General features: G+C 45.4%; 1 protein-coding gene across 3 annotated transcripts in view; it reads left to right on the top strand.

Annotated features, from left to right (window-relative positions):
• Positions 1 to 11547, top strand: part of NELF-B (negative elongation factor B) — a 158038-nt gene extending 146491 nt beyond the window's left edge. The window contains exons 12-13 of one of the 3 annotated variants that reach the window (XR_012887154.1): positions 11113 to 11174; positions 11275 to 11547. The gene's annotated coding sequence lies outside the window, so the exon portion shown is untranslated. Of the gene's footprint in view, positions 1 to 11112 lie in introns of all 3 variants that reach the window. The other 2 variants (XR_012887155.1, XM_075878485.1) reach the window with 2 other exon arrangements.
• The last annotated feature ends 500 nt before the right edge of the window (positions 11548 to 12047 follow it).

Here is a 12047-nt window from a genome sequence, read left to right as displayed (position 1 = left end):
GACATGGAGTCTTTTGCGTGGCAAGCTCGCGTTCGGTCACGCACAAGATGACTTTTCGGTCACAACTAAGTTGCCGATATTGGAATTTCTGTACAACGAGCTCTTTAAGGCAGTCACGTTGATACAAGCCAGCTGTGACGATTATCACCAGAGAACGCACAATGCAACAGCAGACCATTGCAATCATAATTGGGGTAAGCTATTGTTTAATAGCAGCCACTGTGTAGAGATAATTAGTTGGAAATCTATAATATTCGTTTTGGAATGGCAAGCAGTTGAGAAAAGGGGTAAAATGAAATTGCACACTGAAATCTTAACTGTCTGAGAAGATTCTAAAAAGGCCAAATTTTTACTCTGGCTCTCTCAAATGCCTACTCTCCTCAGGAGTATACTGGAGTGCAGTCTACACCAGCCACATGGCTGAAAACAGGTACGCTATTAGACACACTGTCATGGATAACTGACATGAAGCAGCTCTTCGGCCAACAGGATTAGCCAGTAGCTGAGCCAGGAAGCCAGGCTGCCGACACATCCATAGTGTCTGGTTATCATAGAGTTTTTGCAAAACCACAGGACAGAATGGGAGGCTTTTTGGACAATACCTGTGGCATGATCTGTGGGGCTGGCGAACTCGAGCTTGGAATTCTTGGTATAATGGTAGTTTAAGTGCACAAAGAAACACAAAAGAACACACGACAAGCGCTTTCTCGCAACTAAAAGCTTTATTGAAAAGAGAATATATAAGCAGGCAATCAATATCAATGCATGTGCGTGAACGCAAAAAGTTCAACCGTTACAACTCGAAAACAGTCAGTAAAAAAACAGAAAGATTAACCAGAAACATAATCTTGAAAACCTAACTCCTTTTCGTGCAGCACCAAAGGTTAGGTGATGCGTTGTTCTGCTCTTTTTTTTATGTGAAAAGCTTCTGTCAACTTGCGAGTTAATTTATTGTTAAAACGGAGCACAACTTTAGTATCCTAAAAACAGGATAGCAGGCGTACTTCCTTCAATGAACCGCAAGATGCGATGCCCCTGAGGATCTTAAAGATGAATCGTGCTCTCTAAGATAAATGTTGATGCACTGTCCCGAATGTCGTAGTACTATCGGCATCAAATGAAACCCGAACAGCGGGAAGCCTTCGCGATTGCATAGTGAGCGCTGTCCACTTTTCACCACGGATAGGCATGCAAATACGTGCACAGCTGCCAAGCAGGATGCGCGCGTCTGTGAACGGTGATAACTGGACGGCGCACACTATGTCATCGCGAAGGCTGGCCGCTGTTCGGGTTTCATTTGACACCAATAGTACACTTTACCACACCTAAAAGAAATCGCGAAAGAAAAACAGCAGAGCAATGCATCAGCCAACCTTCGGCGTTGCTACATGATATAATCTTCTCTTTCCAATAAATTTTTCAGTCGCGAAAAAGCGCTTGTCTTGTGTTTTTTTGCATTTCTTTGTGCACTTAAACTACATTAATACCATGCATATCCAACTAGCCCAACTTTCGATTCTGTTGGACTCCTTGCCGTAGTCCACCAAAAGGCGCTCCATGAGGAGCAAACTATGAGCCGATGCCTCAAGCTGTGGAAGATGAGGAAACCCTCTAGGCCTGTGCACTGGTATCCAGTCCAGCGCCAAATCCACAATCTTCATTGTTTACTGCGTCTTCTTTGCGATTGATCAGCTGTTCAGGGTGGAATATATCTATAGTAGTCAAAAATAAAATTATATAAGACGAGTCAAATGTTTGAGGCCCAGTCACCCCATCAGCAGAACAAACTAGGGCTGCTACTTTGGTTATTGCGTTTAAGAGCAACATATGCATGAGTGCACTAGGGCCAATGGCCTGCTAAACTTTCATAGTCTCAAGCCATATTGCAAAAGGGGTTCGGCATCAACTGACCCCGCACATTTATCTTCGACGGCTTCACTAGCAGCTGTGTGTTTATGGCATATTGCAAGTGAAGTTTGTAAATGGCTTGCATTACAAGCAGAGTACTCGCATAAAGAGCTCGTAATCTCAATTGTCCAGAGTGCCCCGTTTGCTTCCGTTGTTTGGCAAAATATGCGCAACCAGACCACACGACACCAAACAGTTTTACTGCATAAATGCCACCCAAATATAAGCATAAGCTTGTAGCTAACCCAAGGTAGCAGCTATGGACCGAACAGTGTCCACATCTATGAGCTCTACCTTTCTAGACAATTGAGATTCACGAGTGTGCACCACACAAACCGAGTTGAAGTTGGTCAACCACCACAAAATCTTGCAAAGTGGCTACAGTTAGTCACAGACGCACAGAAGCTGCACATCTGTAAGCACTGGTACAGACTTCGCCGACGATCGTGATCTTGAGGTCAACATAGATGGTGCGGGGCACGTGCGTGCTTGCCGGAGCTGGTCTCGCTGAAGAACATGTTGAAGGAGTCGTCACCTCCGCCGATCGTTTTGCTGCTGGAGATCTGGCTGCCAGGCTGCAAGCAACGTACGAGGCAATACAGTTTCCAGCAGGCATTGCTGAATTGGACGCCCGCTTGTCCTACGTGAACAGATATGCATTCAGCTAACACCAGCCACGCGGCTGGGGACAAGTGTGATTTTAGACACGCTGGCATGGACAACCGACATTAAACAAACTCCTGGACCAACAGGGTTATCCAGCATCCGGGCCATCGATGCCTTAATACTGTCTGATTATCCTGGACTTTTTGCAAGAATACAGCACTGAATTGGAGGCTTTTGTGATCGGTACCTGTTGGGCTGGGTCGACAGTAAACACGAGTTTGTACTTCTTGCTGTAGCGCATCAGGCAGAGCTCCATGACGAACGAGGTGAATCCCAAGCGGTGCCACCTACTAAGCTGTGGATTATGAGAAAACCCTGCATGCCTGTGCACTGGTCTGCCAGCTTCCTGATACAGTCCAGCACCAGATCCACTATCTGTATTGCGTAGTGGCTGTGAGCATAGTTGTTCGCCGCGTCTTCCTTCAGTTGCTCAGGGTGGAACAGTTGCCTGCAGTGATTCGACAAATGATGTAGCCAGTCACTGGCCACATGAATAGTACAAATAGGTGTGCATGGTGCTATGCTTAGTGCATTGAATGGTAACACACGGATGAGTGCACCATGCCCAATGGCCCGTTGAACTTTCCTAGTCTCAAGCCACATTGCCAAAGAACTTCACCCTTAACTGACCTCACTCATTTAGTCTGAGCTCCTTCACTACCAACACTGGGTGTTATGAATATTTCAAGTGAAGTTGATAAATGGCAACCAATCTAAGCAGAGTACACACATAGAATCTCATAGTCTCACTTCTCTGAAGCATCCAATTTTCTTCCATTGTTTTGGCATAAATATGCAAAGCCCACACCAGGCGGTCTTACTGCATGAAGAATCTGAGTAATATCACTCAAGCATGAACAGAAGCTTGTGGCTAACCCCAGGGCCGAATTAACAGTGTGAAGGACCCGGTTAAAAAAAATAAGGGGGGGCCTCTTCCCCCTCACCCCACGCCCTTTCCCAGTTTGTCACCTGGTCATGCTCGAGAATTCACGGTTTTTGCAATGAATACATGAGAACTGATGGTTAGCTGTAATGTATACATGCCATATTTATTCTAAGCCTTTTCCGAATGTTTAATATCACCTGGGCGTTTGCTTTCTTGCAGAGCACTTAGACAGATTGTCATCGTAATAATTAACTCTATCAGGAGGTGAAAACACATGGACAGCACTAATATTTGTCTAGTTCATTGGATCATACAGAAAAAGACTAAACTGTTTGAGAAGTTAAGACTCAAAGAAAGAATGCATACGCCCACTTAAAAGTGCAGTTTAAGCACAGTGTGTGCTTCTTTCATTCGTCTCAATCTAAAGCATTGTTTAGTACCTTTATTTCAAGAGAGGACATCTTCCCTCGAACATCAGAGAGCGCTTTTGTGAAAAATAGCTTCCTATATTTTCAACTTCACTGGTCTGTAGCGCACGCTTTAGTTGCCTGCATGTGAGCACTGCGGAAGTTGACAGGTGGGCCTTTTTGTTTACACTATATCGAAAGTATACTATAGCATACCTATGCATCAGCTTCATACTGGTTATTTCCATTCAGCCCATTAAACGATATTTCAAACAGGAACCACTCTCTATGCACCTTCGTATTGCGTGTTGGACCGTAGCAGTTAAATTCTCGTCAGGCTGCTCTGTGTGTCCATGCAATGAATCAGCTCCTTCCCACGACACGATGCATGGTCTTGGGCAAGTAAAAGGTTTTTACCACAGACTGGACAACTGTGAGCTGACTCCAATGTTACGTACGTTATGCAACGAACAATCTCTTAGGAGCATGCATATCGACTATTGAAATAGATAATTTGTTTGTATCAATGGGAATCCAGCTGGAGGGTTATATTTCAAACAAAACAACGAAGTTGGCCATTTTTATGGCCCTTGGGGGGCCCCGAAAACCGGAGAGCCCGGTTCATTTGAACCCTTTGAACCCTGGATAATCCGTTCCTTCACGCAGCACCACGGAGTTATCGTACCTTAACCCCTACCACTCATCATAGGTTGGCAGGCTCACTTGTGAGTCGACTTGCCTCACTTACCCAGACTCGGGTAGAGCCGTAAGTCTGAGTGAGCAATCTTTTGGGGAGATTGAGTCTGAAAGAGTCCGGCTGCGAAACATTTTAGTGAGCATGGGTGAGTCTGGTTGACGAAAAGCTTAGCGAGTCTGAGCGAGTAAAAACAATATGTGTTCTTCGAGTGAGTCTGAGTGAGCTCCACATTTTTGTCGACCTATGCCACTCCTCACAAACACACAGTGTAAAGATGCAAATCGTTTAGTAACCAAAAAATGTTGCGAAAAAAAAATTGGAATCCCTTCTCTAAATAGAGCAATTGTGGGCAAGCAAAGCTTCACATTTGCTGCCTGGACTCCCGCTTTTCTTTAGTTCTATCATTATTTCTTAGTCTTTATTTCTATTATCAGCAGAAGAGAAACGGTTGATTGATTTTGGGCATGGTGTGAGGGCGCACCACTACGGAACTGGCATCGTGACTCATTCCAGCACCGGAACGTTAGGTCATGCGTTCATGTTCAGACAACGATGAATTGTGATGCCATGAAAAGACAAGTGACCATGATAAACTATCAGTCTGTTGTATCAAAAAAGGCTGAGTGCTAACAAGGCACAATCGACAGAAGATGGATTATTCAAAGATGGCACAAGGAAATATGCACAAGGCCAACTTTTTTGGATACTAGGCCAGCACACCTCCGTAGGTCAAATTTTTGTATATGGCCGGCACTGGTTCATGTACAGAAGCCACCAAAATCTGTAGCTCCTAACAAGCTGCGCTTCAAAGAGGGACTGGGAGAAAGTTGTGCAAAATCAGTCGCAGTGTGAAATCAGTCATTGGCCGTTACGTAGCCATGACACTGTGTCTTTATTATAGCTGCTATTACAATGTTTTTCAATATTCTTTCCCCATTGATGTGAACAAATATGGTGCTTTAAAGAACAATGTAATGTTTTCTAATAATAATGAACCACCTTTGAAAATATTAGTACCTTTATGACCTGGATATCAGAAACTGATTAGCATTGCTTCTTCCGCGTTATTATGATATATAGGGTGATCAAACTTGAGATTTATGGTCTGCTTAAACTTTAACGCTGGGTGGTACATGAAGTTCATCCTAGCCAGTGAGTTATGTATCCTGGGGACAAAAAGTTTGATGGTAAGTATCATTGGCAGCCTTCCAGTTAAGGTTGAATAGTAAAATGTTTAGTGACTACAGAAAGTGGCCATGTTTGTACTAAAAAGTTTCATGCCGTCGTGTTTTCGTACACTTCCACTTGGCTGAATCCTTCTAGCATGGTTGTGCATCAAGATATCCCGCCGCTAAGTTTATTGCTGTTCACGTGATTATGGTACGCGTTGAGGATCGGCTCAAGACCTTTGATCTGACAGCAGGTCTAAAGCATGGGCAAGGTGACAACCGCTACCTTTTCCTATCACTGGGATTATCAAGGAATGATTGCATGTCACGCTATAATTATGAAGGTTTAACATCCAAAAACACGGTTATAATTATTGGGGAGGGGTGCCTTAGAGGAGGGTTATGGAAATTAGATCCCCCGGGGGTTTATTAACATATGCCTAAATCCAAGTACACGGGCTTCCCGCATCCACCGAAATGCGGCAACCGCCGCGGAAACGAGATTCTACCCCGCGAGCTTCGGGTCAGCAGTCGAGCTCCATAACTCACGGCCGGGCTGGACTGTACCTGTGTGCGCTTTTTTCCTTATGGCCTTCTCACCCGTCCGGAATGCAATGGGAGAGTTTCTGACTCCTGAGTATTTTTCACCAGCCGTCGGCGGTAGGGGCACGGTGACCCTGAACGTGCATCTTTTGCGCAGGACATATGGCACAAGAAAGTTTGTTGATGTGAAACCGTGGAATGGGGGTTCTCCACGAAGAGGGGAAGGGGTAATAATAAGATCAGGCATAGAGGAAGGATCTTCTACTTAAAAAAAAAAAAAAACATATCACCAGACGGCTTGCCACTTAATGTAGGTATCTATGTGCTCATGGATAATGCAAGCTAAAACACAGTGAAATGTAGAAGAGGCTGAGAGGCATTGAGGAAGCATAAAGCACTGGCAATGATTAGGGAGAAAGGTAAAGAATGCTGCACCTGTTCTGGAAGCAGAGGTCACTAAACACCTTTGGCCCTTGGTTTCGTCGGACAAAGACGTCTCAATTAAGAGGGGTCGCTCACGGAATTACTAGCGCACATTCCCTTTGCTAGCTATTTTCTATTTTTCTTTTATTTTTCCAAATACGTTTGCAGTGGTTTTCAGGGCTAATAGCTGCTGTTTGCAGCCTGACAACTCTTTTAAACACGTACGTGTGTTGTATATCTAACGGCTAAAAAACTGCGTATGAAGAGAAAGAAAGTAAAAAAAATGGAGGACCCTTGCTGCTGAATAACGCCTTCGGACGGCACGCACAGGAAATGGTACTGTGCATTGTCAAGGTGTTGACACCACCTGGAAATATCGATTCCAGAGACCCCAAGCCCTTTTGCATTCCTTTGTATACACTGCAAGCCACGTCGACGAAGAATGCGATTAACGCAGCTGCTTACGCTCGCAAGCCGCTTGCGCCGGAACTAAAACTTTAGTGCAAATCAGCTCTGCACTATCCTTCGTGTTCATAAAACATGTTTAGAAATAGAAATTGACATTCCAATTTTTTGCCAAGTAAGCTGCTGTTTTTCTGAAAAATCTGTATGAATTCTCTTGTAGCTTAATGCTACAATCAGGTTGTCGTCCATTGCCTTTTATATCTTGTGTGGCTTGCTATATTGTGGGATTTACCCACCATGGCTGCATTTCATTCGGTGCTTTGTCAGTGTTCAGTCTACAGTGATTTCTCGGGTTGAGAAGGCAGTCGCACAACCTTCAGTACGTGCACTATGCTCATGGATATATATTAGCTGCGGGAAGGTGTATTGCTGTGTTCCGTCACTGCTGCTTGATCGCCGTGGTTCCGTATTGCAAATCCAGTTCGGGGAAAACACTCGGTGTTTCTTCTCACCGATCCCCTAACAATATTGAGCTGTGCGCCAAGTGTCAAAAGAATATTGCGAGAGACAACCTCATCATTAATGACAAGTCTGCATCGAGAGTCGTATGCGCCCTGCCACGGTGGTCTAGTGGCTAAGATACTCGGCTGCTGACACGCAGGTCGCGGGATCAAATCCCGGCTGTGGCGGCTGCATTTCCGATGGACGCGGAAATGTTGTAGGCCCGTGTACTCAGATTTGGGTGCACGTTAAAGAACCCCAGGTGGTCAAAATTTCCGGAGCCCTCCACTACGGCGTCTCTCATAATCAAATAGTGGTTTTGGGACGTTAAACCCCACAAATCATCATCATCATCGAGAGTCGTATGCAGCAGACGCTTGCGAGATGGAGACTATGTGCGTGCTTTCCGCATCATAAAACTTATTCCAGACTCCGCACCAACTCTTTTCAAGAACCATCCTTCCTACATGATTTCAAGTGCATAGAAGCCTCGCAAAGGTCCTGCTTCACGAGCTTCGCCCCTACATCGATCATCAAGGAAGCGAAAAGCGGATACCAATTAAACAGATCTGGATGTTGCAACTTCATAAGACGCTTTCACTGAACAAGAAGCAGTAAATGTTTGCATGCAAACAATAAACAGTGACGCTCATCGCGCGGGTAGATACCAGACTATAATAGGATGATTGCGCTCCCAAGTGTTGAACCATCGCTCAAAATGCGAGAAGGTGCAGCAATGGCTGAAAGTAGAGAAAAGGGCATCCCAATATTACCGCGAAAGCAAGCACCACGCATGTTTCAAGGAAATCGCAACAGATGCACAGAAAGGAGAAAAAAAGGCCGTGTTTCTTTTGCGTCAAATAAAATGTGATGGAAGAAAGCATTCAGCGTACCCAGATGAACTTGTAAGAGGTGTGTGATGTGGCGCTTTCTGTCACAAAGAGGCTACGGTCATGCGCGCACTTCGGGGCTTATAACACAGCCAGCAAAGTGCACTCTTCAGGGGTATATAGGTTCAAGCCTAGCATTATCGAGTGTGAGGAATGCCATAAACCATTCGTGCGTCTTCAACGACTAAGCAACTTGATTTTCAACACGTGGTGAGTGGAGAAGTGCGCCCGAACTCATTTTCTGGCGTTGCGAGCGCTGTACGGAGCGGCGGAAGAGGGCAGGGCCGCAGCGCACTCCTCAAAGGAGTAGCGAGAAGCATGTACTACACCCTATGCGAAGGCCATAAAAAGCGAGCGCACAGGTGCTGTCTAGCCCGGCCGTGTATAACCACTATTAACCACTATACCACTATTGATGGTGCATTCAGACGACGGACCGAATCCGGATTTGTCGTGCACGCGGACGGCTAATCCGCGGATGATCCGCCTGCAGGCGCATCCACACGACGGACGGTATCCTAGGAGAAAACAGCCGGATTACCCTCGACAGCAGGTTCGGCGTTCACCTGCGCCTGCTGAAAGCAGACCGGTTTGAGAGTATTCAACATGGATGCCCGCAAGAAGCGACGCTTGACTGCGATGTCTGTCGCGCTGTGACAAATGAACGAGGAGTGTTATTCTTTCAGGAGGAAAGGTAGTTGATGGCAGAATGTTCTTTCAACTACATTGTTCGCCACTTGTAGAACTTTTGAACGCGTCCCCCATCCTTTTTTAGAAGCGGCACGCCGCCGGTTGCAAAAGTTGGAATATTTCACCACCATGACGGCTAAGAATTTCGCGTGTCAAACGACGGCGGCGACATTTCCCGAACCACCAAAAGTGATTTCTGCGTATTTAATCACTTGAGAACAAAGCCCCCGGAAACTAAGTAAACCAAGCTCAAGCGTAGATGATGCCGACCAGTCATGCAGCTATCCGCGAGCCATGGAGGACATGCCACGAGCAGACGAAAAGTGTACTGGTTGCCAGAAACCCCGAGCTAATCCGCTGAAGTATCGGCTTTCTCCCGCCAGAATCCCGATGTGAGAAACAGGTCGGGTTCATCCGTCCGCGAGCCCATGGACGAGTCGCGGACGAGGGGAATCGCTGATGTGAGGTCACGTGACGCGCCGTCCGCCCCGCCACATCTGGATTCGATCCGTCGTCTGAATGCACCATAACCACTATTTGCTGCGGTCGCGGCGATGTAACGTCATGGCAAGGACTCGCCTACTCCGCCGCCACTTGCCGCCTTCTGCGCCCGCCGTGTACCCGCTCTAGCAATACGGTAGTAATTACTTCTCAATTTCGTGACACCGCTCTCTCAGGGTGCAAGGGGAATGTTTTCAAAACTGGTGAAAGTTATCCAAGCTAATTTAGCTCGGTAGACAGCTCTCCAAACGGAAGAGTTGCTCTGAAAATGATGACGAAGGACAGTGAGACGCCGAGACGCTATAGTTGTTTTTCTCGCGAACACCAAAAAATGGGTGCTAAGAAAATGTGCTATGTGGTGCTGATGCGGTTATAGCTAAGCATAGATTCCAGGGTCAAAGCATATGTGTGCCGAAATATTGCAAGGGAAACTAGGATGCTTTGAATTCACTGAATAGATAGCGGTTTACCGTGCTAGTTACGCCTGCATTTGCAATTTATCTAAAACATCTGACAGAATTGCACTATTTTTACACGAACCTGTCTGTGAAAAGCCATCACTTGACATATTCTGCAAATAAACAAAACAATACTGCCACACGCAACGATTTTAGAAATGTTGAGATGTACGTTCACTCATATCGTATAAGTATACATCTCTTCTCAACATTCGCCAGATATTAGATAGTCGTATACCCTGCTTTGCTTGAAATTCTGGTTCAATCTACTACCGCGTGACAAACGATAATGTGCAGTTCACGTGGGAGCACCCCTGATGGCAACGTTACCAAAATAAATGCGAGAAAGTCGCGACGGCCCACTCAGCGACGTGACCCAAGTAATTATAAATATCCTTCTCCTCGATAAAGCGATGACTGGTCTCACACTACATGTCTATCTACACGTAATCAAAGTTTATAAGGTGGCTACCTAAACTGGTGCGAGCACGTCAGCACCGTTGCTACGATGCTGCATGAAGACAGAATCTGACAGCAATAATTAAAAATTCCTCACATAACCTCAACTGCACTTCATATGAATAATTTTAGTGAATTATACACCAAAAAATTATTGCAAGAGAAGCGTGAAATGGAATAACATGGTGAGTGAGCAAGTACACAAGGAAAACGGACACAACAGCTGAGGTGGCGCATTCGAGATATCTCGCGAGACTGCACGCGAGCGTGGGCCTTGACACACCACGAAAAGCGCTTTCTGTAGATACATGGATCAACCCGATAAAAGTAACCCTGGCAGAGGAAAAAACCCTCATATATTTTAAAAGAATTGCTCATTAATAACAACTCAACCTAATATTGCATCTTGATTCTCAAGATCACGGCATGATTATGCGTCAATAAGTTTGATGTTTCTAAGCAGAACCCTGTTCTTTTCACACATGTTGGAATGCGGCTGCCGTGGTCAGGAATGGAACTGATCATAAGTGTCAACAGCGCGACACAGGCCTGTTCACCCCTTTCATAATCGGTGAGTGCGAGCACTGTTGCCAATTGCACAGAAGCAACAGTAAACGTTTTGTCGTTTTATCAGGTACATTATCGATTCAGTTTTCGTCATTCATCTGCAGATTGAGACAAGCAAAAATCGAACGCACACAGCGGAACAGCGCACGAAGAGAGCGCATGTTATGTAGGTGCGCTGCGCAGGGCATCGAAGACTCCGTGCCGTGACGTCACCCAGGCCTCCCGCCAAGTGGCACCTCCCCAACTTCGATAACTTCCATAAAGAGGGATATGTTTTATTGAAGAGCGTTTTACTGTTCGAAGTGAGGTCGGGTTGCCTTAGAAAGCGTAGTGTTGAAGCGCACGATTCAATAAAGAAGAACAATGTACATGCTGTACGAACATGTTCTGATTGAATGGGGCCATATCCACCCAGGTATACGTGTCGGTACAAGCCTAGATGAGGCATTGAGTTTCAGGAACAAACATGGAAAGCTGGACACGTCTGCGATATAAGCAAGTAATAGACTGTTAGAGTATTGGTGGCAGAAAAGTAAAGGTAAAGGACAGAAATAGTGGGAAAATGACGTCATTCTGCCTGAAGAGGCAGAGAGATGAAACACAAATTTATATTTTTTGTTATAAATGATCAATTTAATCGAATTAGATAAGGCAATAGGCCAACAGAAAAAAAAAGATTTCTTTTCGTTTTTTTTTTTTCTTGCGAGTCCGGTGGCACTCATGTCACTGCCCCGTTATAAAGGGAACGCTCATAGCATTCCCTTTATCACCTGCTCATAGGTGTTTTGAGCATTTTTATCTACTTATTTACATATCTAGTTAGCTACACTGGTACTCTCGTATTTGCCTCATATAAGTACAGACCAAAATCGGCATA

The sequence above is a fragment of the Rhipicephalus microplus genome, chromosome X, assembly GCF_043290135.1.
Source record: "Rhipicephalus microplus isolate Deutch F79 chromosome X, USDA_Rmic, whole genome shotgun sequence".
Taxonomy (NCBI): Eukaryota; Metazoa; Arthropoda; class Arachnida; order Ixodida; family Ixodidae; genus Rhipicephalus; species Rhipicephalus microplus.
The sequence above is the reverse complement of the archived record's forward strand: the minus strand, read 5'-3'. Positions and strand labels throughout refer to the sequence as shown.